Genomic DNA, 9452 nt, shown 5'->3' with positions numbered 1-9452 from the left:
AATAAAAGCATTAGCAGTTAATATAAAGTAACAATTATTATCTAAACAAAATTGATTGATAGAGATAAGATTGGTAGCTGCTTGGGGGCAATGGAGAATTTTGTTTAGACGAAAATTGGATTGGCCGAAGTGAAAGGTGGTAGAACCAGTATTTAGAACTTGCAAACCTGAACCATTTCCAACAGTTACAGTTTCTGATTCGCGAAAGGGCTGCTGATGAGTGAGATTAGTTGCATCTGATGTAATATGGGCATTGGCGCCACTGTCCATGTACCAAACTTGATTTTCAAAGGTGGCATTAGTCTCAGCCACCATTGCGGCAAGATCTTGAGGAGGGAATCGACCCTGATATGAATAATCAAAGTGGTGAAAACAATCAATAGCAGTATGGCCAGATTTACCACAAATTTGACAAACCGGGCGGTTGTTTGGAAGCTGTGGAGGAGTAGATCTGGTCTGCTGGTGTGGCTGATAATTAGAGGAAATTGCATTCGGCATTTTTGCGGGAGGGAGTGGAGGTCCTTTCTTTTTCACATAAGTAGGGGCCTTAGATTTATTTGCAGCAAAAGCAAAGTGAGTATTATCTGTACCATGAACAGAAAGATTGACATCCAGAAGATTTTCATAGCCCAGCAATTCAGCTTGAAAGTCTTCAAAGATGAAGTCAGTTTCACGAGATACAAAATTAAAAGAGGTGACAAACGGTGTGTATGGTGATTGCAGGCCGCCAAGAAGAAAGGAGATCAAGTCTTGATCGTCCAAAGGCTTACTAGCTGCTGCTAATTGATCGGCAAGATTCTTGGCATTTTCAAGATACTCGGAACAGGATTTGTTACCTTGAGTCAACGTTTGAAGTTGATGTTTAAGATGGGAAATACGGGAACGAGACTGAGAAGAGAAACGAGTCTGCAGGGCAGTCCAGACTTGCTTAGACGTGTCCAATCCATACAATGTGGAAACAAGTTTTTCCGAAAGAGATGCAAGGATCCATCCAAGGAGACAACCATCTTTCTTCTGCCAAACAACATAGGCAGGATTGAATGAACCAGAGGCAAGATTTTTTGGAGGACAGGTTTCAGTACCATCAATGAAGCCAACTAAGTCGTGTCCTCGGAGGAGATTAAGGAACTGCATTTTCCATGCCAAATAATTGTGGGAGCCATCTAGCTTAACGGAAATAGTAGTGGAAGAGGGTAGAAGGGTAGATGGTGGAAGGATAGGTTCAGGGATGGAGGTGTCATCGGTGTTGGCCATTTGGAGGATGCAGAAGCTGGAGAAAGGATCGGTTGGAAAAGCGTGAGCTTATAGGATGTTATACTCTGATACCATGTAAAATACTAACAATTCAATAGAAAGATGAATACAGAGGATATCTTTGGTTTGGCTAACACGCTTGAGCCGTGTAGTTTTCCATTATATTTATAGCTATACAACTGAGAACTGTCAAATGTATAATTAGGAAACAAATATGAGCAAAATAAGGAAACAAACAAATACAATCAATTACACATTTGTAGGAGAAAGTTACGCCAATAGCTGGATTATTTTGAATTAGTAACAGAATGGATGGAGTGAAGAATTGGTGCAGATGCTCCTGGATTTTCTGCTGAAGATTCTGATAGTCTAACAGATTTTACTGATACACAGGTTTGAATTGGTCAGATTCAGATTTCCCTCTTAAAATGATAAATACTTTTTTAATTCTCAGCTTTGTGATATGTCTTTCTAAGCAGTCCAGTTGTTTTCTTGCAGTGTAGTTGAATTGACAAGGACTCGCTTTGGGGGAAAAGTTTCAATCTCCACCCCGCCACTTATACCAGAATTTCCTGTTCCATCTCATGGTGAACCACGCTTTTCATGTTTTGTTGAATCTGAAGCTGGTGGGGTCAGTACTCTGAAGATCTCTGTATTTATTTACTGATAGAATACTGTGTTTTCCAGCCATTCTTGAATGGTGGCGACTCATCTGCTGTATACTGGGCATACATGTGCATCAATTAAGACCTAGACTCTTTCACATGATTACCCATACTCGCAATGGGGCCCATGATTCAGACGATCTGGATTGATAAAAATGTCTGCCATGTGTAGCGCGGATTAGTCAACATTTAAAAGATGGTGGGAATCACACAGTAGTTTAGACTCTAGCACATCTATTTATGCATGCACAAGTCAATACAGAGACCCAAACATTTGTAATGCATACAGAGACATGCATGCATGGAGGCCTAATTGTAGTCTTGTTTGTGAACAGGAATACTCTAATTGTATTCTTCATAGTTGTTATTCCTGCACAAAAATTAAAGGTTTTTTTTTTTTTTTTTTTTTTTAAATATATATGTTTTCCACAGGTACAAATTGAAAGATCCATTGATTTAAGATCCTAGGTAAGAAGCACTTTTGGTTTTATTATTCTTGGTTGCTGATTTTCTATGTATAACATTTCATAGTAAGCAATGTGATTGCTTGACATCTAGAGTTGTTTTGACGAGGGTTTTTGGGATTTGGATTCTTATGGGAATTGGGTTTTCTTCTTTTAATAGATGGATTTCTGGTTCTCAACCAGCTTCTACAAGCGTGCAGCAACTTGTGTACAGTTGCACTAGCATGGTATGTCTTGCCACTTCTACAAGTGTGCAGCAACTTGCAGATTGTATGCTCAAAGGCCATTTTTACTTGATTTATACCAAAACCAAATTGCAAGCATCGACAGAGAACATAAGAAACTGTTACGAATGAATTTAGCAAACTTATAACAGAATTATTTTATACAGAGATTACCTTAATCCACTTCATTCATTTATTGCATTTTTTTTATTATTATTTAAAAAATCAGCGATAAATTTGTTGCATTTTGAATCTGTTGTACCTAATAAAATAAAAAATAATAAAAGAAGTGTGATGAATATGTAATGTGAACTGCTTATCATTTTGAATCTGCAATGTTGGAACAATTGTGATGCTTATTTTTGGTTCTTGAATGGCCCATCTACAAATAGCTTTCTCATATTTTATACTGAGAAATTGTAAGCACTTCACATTTTTTGTGCCAATATAGACGTGCAAAGCCTGAACCATTCATTATGTGGGGTCCACTGTGAACATGTCATGACCTGAAGTCTGGCAGATACATTCATCATGTGGACTACACGTGTATGAGTAAATTACCAGCAATCTATACTTGAAGGATGTGTGGCTGACTTGATGAACACCAGCTTGTTTTGGCAAGGCATTTTCATGTGGGTACCACTTGATGAATGACATGGATCATGCATGTATTCAATATGTAAATCTGCTGGTGTATTTCAATTGGCGGGGCCCACTGCGAATTTGTCCAAGCCTGGATGCCACACATGTTTTTCATTCTCTGTGTAACCATCATCTGGACCCACTATCAACATGCTCCAGTCCAAAAATTAAGCTGGACAAATCATCAACCGGACCACTGGCAGACTTATATTGTTGTTCTTTCTTGTACATTTTTCTCATACACATGTATACCACCTGATTAGTGGACCATCCTGGTTTGGGTTAGGGCATTCTCATGATTGGCCCCACCATATGAATATCCCAAATCTTTTGCTTGTCTATTGGAATGTGGGTCACAAATCTAGAGCAATTCCCTTTGAATCCCTATAAGAAAATAGGGAATACTACTTGTTTCATAAGGCTTAGTGAGGCAAAGGTATTTTTTTAAAAAGCAGGAGTTAATTTTGATATACATGTTTATGAGAACGTATGTGTATGTATGTATATTTTATTTTGTTGCAACTTGGTTGTAAGTTATGGAGAAAAGCATCTAATGGGCTTTCTCTATTGCAGTGACTATTTGTTCAAGCTCTTGCGTATTGGAGATTCTGGTGTTGGCAAATCACGTCTTCTTTTGAGATTTGCGGTAAGGTCTCTAAGGATACTCTTCTTTGCTCCTACCCTTTTGATTCTAAAGAACAAAGGTTAATTGTTTTTATAATCTTTAGGCATCTGGTGTGTTATCCCATTCATATACATACTCCAACATGCAACAATTGTAATCAGTGTCTTGTACAATAATTGGATACTAGTAGTAAGAGCTATGCTTATTCACAGATGCATTGGCAGCTTTGCATTCATATGTGATAAAAGCTGTTCATTCTATTCCCTTAATAATCTGTTGTCTTTTTGGTGCTTTCCTGTTCAAGCTTAATTTCAAAGTAAGGAGTTGTAACCTCGAACTTCAATTCTCAGAACATTAGGAACTCCACCTTGCTCGCTTTACATTTTTTTCTTCATGATGACACTATGCTGAACAATTCTTTAACTGAATAAAAAATTACATATTGTGGCGACGTAAGATTGGATAATAAAACTGTATTTTTAGGTATAAATGGCACCATACACTTTGTTGCTATACATCATATACTACATCCGTGGGTTTTTTTATACCATTGGATCCAGTTATAGCAAATACTTGATAGTTGATAGTTTACTTTAGCATGTATGGTAATCGAGGCCTGACTAATTTATTGAACCAAACTCAAGTTAAATAGCGTTTCTAATAATCTTGGATTCAGCTATGTTTTATTTATAGTTATACAAGATAGCTAAATATATGATGTGATGGTTCTATTGTTTGAAGTAATTTATTGTGTTTAGAAGTGATTGTATTTTCCATGGGCGGAACAGACCCATCCCATCCATGCTTCACTCAACTGAGCATCTCTGCTTATGGGCCTCATGGGATTATGCATAGTGAACGAACATGAGTTGAACTGGCCAATTGGCGGTACTTAATACAATATAAATCAGGTGTGTTCACCTGGAGGTCTTGTTTATCTCATATGTTTGCCATGTCCACACATGTGGAAGCCTCCGGAGGGGCTGGGGCTGACAATATACATCAACTCCCAAGGTGGATGAGTGCAAGTCTGCACATGGGTGGAACTTCCTGACAATATACCACAGCTTATGGTTGGGCCCTGGCCCATCTGAGATAGCACCCATCTCCAAGATCGTCTGAAACCATTGTCTCCTGATATGTGCCAATTGACTGGCCTATGGTACTTATAAGTGGATACTAATGGAACCTGCATCAATGGCTGTCTGGTACTTATTATGTGGATACTAATGATATTCTATTTCAGCCTGCCACCACTAATGGTAAGCAACAAGACTCTCTGCTAAAATTTTCCCTTAACATTTGGTTTGTCATGTTGAGTTTTGCTTCCATTCTATGGATTTCTCCTCATGGTGTTCATTTCCTCATGCTTGCAGATAGGATCCACAGCAAAATGGGTGAAGGTTAGTTTCTGCAACTAACATAATCTGAAAACCTCCCCTTGTCTACTTGCATGGTACTTTCAGCAGTGTGTGCCTTTAGAAGCACAACTTGTAACCAGTTTGGCTGCCTGATTGGTAGTTCCAAATGCAAGATCATGCATCTGGAGAATGCTGTGCCCCTGAGTACGTTTACAGTGAATCCAATTGAGTCCTTCAGTTTCTTTTCCTCAGCAAATTAGTGTTTGAAAGCAGTCCTATTAATGGTCGTTATTTGGTTTACTGATTCTTTTTTTTTCTTTTTTTTTTTCTCTTAACAGGCTGGTGAGTTGGCCGAAAATGTTTCAAAAATGATTGATTCTCATTTTGCAGAGAAGATTGATATGTCAGAAGTTCAGGTAATTAACCATCTCATAATGGGAGGATCGCCACCTCATGTTGGTTTGCACAAGTTCTTCAATTCGCATGAAATTTCTATGTAATTCTGCAGGATAAGTTCTTAGTGATGATCACAAAAGCATTGATTCCATTAGTACATGGGCTATAAACTAAATTTGATACTGAAATGGTTGCAATGACACGTGTTCCATGGGGTACTCTTAAAAGTGTTGGTGACCAATCAGAGTACGGCTCCACTCTCCTATTTTGTTTGATGCATCATTTGAGGATCAAATGAAAGAAATGTCATTCTTTTTGTTTGAACCAGCAGTGGTACATATGGATGCCATCTTTCAATAGTATATGCTAGTTAGTCTTCCGTTTCTTGTGTAGACTTGCCTTTTCAAATAGGTTGGTTGGTTTGGGGCTTTGGAGAAATGGGTATAGCTAGTTTTAGGTTAGTGGTTGGTTTGGGGCTTTGGAGAAATGGGTATAGCTAGTTTTGGAAGTGTAGACGGCCCGCCTGATGGCTAAAAGCTGTTAGAGAAGGTCAATGCCGACGGTTTTTAGCCGGCGGCTGTCCTGTTTTTTTAGGTAGTGACACGCCGGTGAATCTTCATAGTTATGGGATGCGGGACGAGTCGAGTTTTCTAAAAAGTGCATTCCACATTTTGATGATCATTATGTATAATGAGCCGCATACACTTTGCTAGACATGCATTCATATATATATTGGTTGCACATACCGATACCTCTCATGGTGGTGGAGTACAAGACGTATCAGAACCCTGGCAATGTTTTTATGAATCTTTTGAATTATTGTTAATCTTAAAGGATAACCATCACTATGAGTAGAGCATTGACCATTTTCAACCGTACAGATGATGCAGGTGATGTATAGATTGAAAACCCAAAGAACCATCCCTCCATGAAAGATTTCACTGAATGAATAAGACGATAGTTTTACGACTTAATTTTATTTATATTTCCGCTGCGAACTCGATAATGTGATAAGCTCCCATTAAGAGAGAATTTGATAATTTGTTGAATTCTTTTACTCTAATGAAATAATAAATATAGTCAATTTTATTCTCGTAAATGGTTACCTTCATAAATGTAGCTGGATGTGAATGGAAAAAAAAATATGGTGCAATTTTTAAATCATCTAATTCATTCAATTATTAACACCCGATTTTCTCGGGCACAAGTATAAACTCTGGCCGTGAAAATTTGAAATGTTACAAATAGGCATATAACCTAAGGTTGATGTAGGCGCATTGATGCACTTCATATCTTGAGTGCTCTTAGATGCACAAACCCTTAAATAACTGATGTCGATCATCTATCAAGTTCCACAGACATTTCATAGTCTATTTGCTAAAATAATGGCTATATGTCTTCTTGCAGTGGCTATGAATGACACACAAGTTCTTTTATTTCTTTGGCTTGTTATTCTCATCATTAGTTTTGATGTTCATAATTGGTTTTGGCTATCAATTCACTTGGAATAACTTATGGTTACTCTAATAATATGACCTTTAACTCTTTTTCTTTGAACATATCCAGTCTCTTTAACTTCTGAATAATCTAGGATGTCAAACATTTCAATTTGGGAGTACTGTTGAGAATCCTCTATACATGGTAAGGCTCACCATAAAAAAAAAAATTGGGTCTTTTAAAATTAAGACTAGCTATAGGCTGGGCCTGGACCTAGAAAAATCAACAATTTGAAACATTTTGGGGAGTATGTTTAGTTATCCTCTAGCCACGATAAGGCCCACAATCAAACATTTTTGGGCCATTGAAAATTAGAGGTAGCAATGCGTTGATCAGACCAGTCCTAGAAAAACCAAAATTTTGAAAATGACCAGCCTGACCATTCAAAATCCTAACCTAAACTAACCTTTGATCTGACCATTGTCATTGCATGCTATTGAAAATAACGCCATACCAAGATTTAAAGTTGTCTAAATCTGGTAAATCACACCATATGTATCAGTATCACCCACAAACAATATAGCCCGAAACAGCTTGATATTTTAGAATCTGATTCAACTGCTAGAGCACAAATGCATGCTATTGCACATGTATGGATACTTTCTAGCAAACCTTAGAAAAGAAAAGGAAAAAATAAATAAAAGTATTATGAGTGAGGCTAGTCAATTTTCGTTGACCAATACGGCTGCTAGAAGAGATGATCAGATGACTTCACCCCACATTCATAGATTTTTAGATTGGCCATGCTAAATGATGACTCAAAACCATTGATTTCTTAGTTGAATGTAAATCGCTAAAATGTTCTATCAAAATTCCATTTACTGATGGTTGGGACATCCGGAATTTGTTAGGATGAGATCCAAGATTTTATCATATGCGTGGTCACAACTTTTGAGATCCATTTCACTCACTGTTAAGTGTTTTGTAAAACAAGCAATTCTCTATTGCTTTTGTGCGGGGTGGCCTACTTGAATGTGGAACGGCTTGATTTTTAAGGTCCAATCTTATAAATAATTTCATCAACTGATTAAAAATCTGGGAATTTCTTCTCAGGTTGCTTTCCAAGATTTGCAAATGCCATGCCCAAATGCATTTGGAGTCTTGCCATCTTCATGCATGCACGCATGCCAATACAATGCAAGGGTCCAAGATGCAAACTCACCATTGTGTAGGCATGAAGTTTGGACGTTATTGGCTTATAAATCCGTCTGTTGACCTTCTAAAATTACTTCTAGTGTATAACCTCTCTTATTTTAATAAATTCTCTTCTTTAGAAAAAAAAAAACTTCCAAAATTGTTTAGGCCACTCATTTTTCTTGCACATTTTTGCTCACCTGAGTGAAACGGCCTTGTTTTGAGTCACAAGAACTAAGAACTATGGCTCAGCTGTCATAAGGCTCAGATGTCGCACATACTCTACACTAATGTGGAATGTGTGATTTCATGCAATGGACAAGGATCTATTTGCGCGTGGGCCCAGTAAACCTGTGCTTTCTGACACCATTCCGTACTAATCCTCCCTTGCAAACCTCTGCTGATATTTCTTTCAACAAGAGAAGTGAATTCCTCTCAAGCCGCTATCAATCCATGATTCCAGATGGAGAGGTAGTTGTAATTGCACTTATTGGTATGCGCAGTCTATATGTGCCATTCATTACATCAAAGACTACCATGGTTTGATAATTCTAATCATCTTGTTAGTGGTGAATCAACATACATTTGAAAATGGAGGAATGATTCACATTCATCAGGCAAAAGAACTTCATCAGTTGAATGTTCATTGGATCATACAAGTTTTTTTTTTTGCCTTTGCTTTTCTTTCTATCTTTCTTTTTCTGCCAAAAACATAATGGTAATTATTGGATGAATGCTTCATCATACTAATATCAAGTTGGAAGTTGGTAGTTCAGTAGCTAAACTAATTCCTCAAGATTGAAATATCATTTTAAAACTTTTGCATAAAATATATTTGTGATTAGAGTTGGGCATCGAGTCGAGTTGGCCCCAGTCAGGGTTGATCTGAACCGACCCGATATTGAAATAGACCTGATTCGAACTCGATCTGACTCGATACTGAGTCCAGCATGCCTGACCCGATCCGAGTCTAGGTCTAGCCCGAAGTAACCTGAACCGAGTTTGACCCGTTATGACTGAGTTGGGTCAACTTGACCATTTTGTAGGGTTTAGGGTTTAGAGTTTGGGTTTAGGGTTTAGGTTGAGGGTTTAGGATTTAGAAATGATTTAGCTCGATCTAGCCGGGATGACCACAGCCAACCCGGATGCATCCGAGCCAGCCTGGGCCAAATACCAGCAATCGACCCATT

General features: G+C 37.9%; 1 long non-coding RNA gene across 1 annotated transcript; it reads left to right on the top strand.

The window, feature by feature from the left end:
• Window positions 1-1629: 1629 nt before the first annotated feature.
• LOC131253161 (uncharacterized) lies at window positions 1630-6730 on the top strand. The gene is made up of 7 exons (XR_009174964.1): window positions 1630-1647; window positions 1753-1885; window positions 2352-2387; window positions 3823-3900; window positions 5251-5439; window positions 5574-5651; window positions 6522-6730. It is a non-coding gene; the product is annotated as an uncharacterized LOC131253161 (long non-coding RNA).
• Window positions 6731-9452: the final 2722 nt, after the last annotated feature.

Source organism: Magnolia sinica, chromosome 8, assembly GCF_029962835.1.
Source record: "Magnolia sinica isolate HGM2019 chromosome 8, MsV1, whole genome shotgun sequence".
NCBI lineage: Eukaryota > Viridiplantae > Streptophyta > Magnoliopsida > Magnoliales > Magnoliaceae > Magnolia > Magnolia sinica.
Note: the sequence above shows the minus strand (reverse complement) of the source record. Positions and strands in the feature narration are given on the sequence as shown.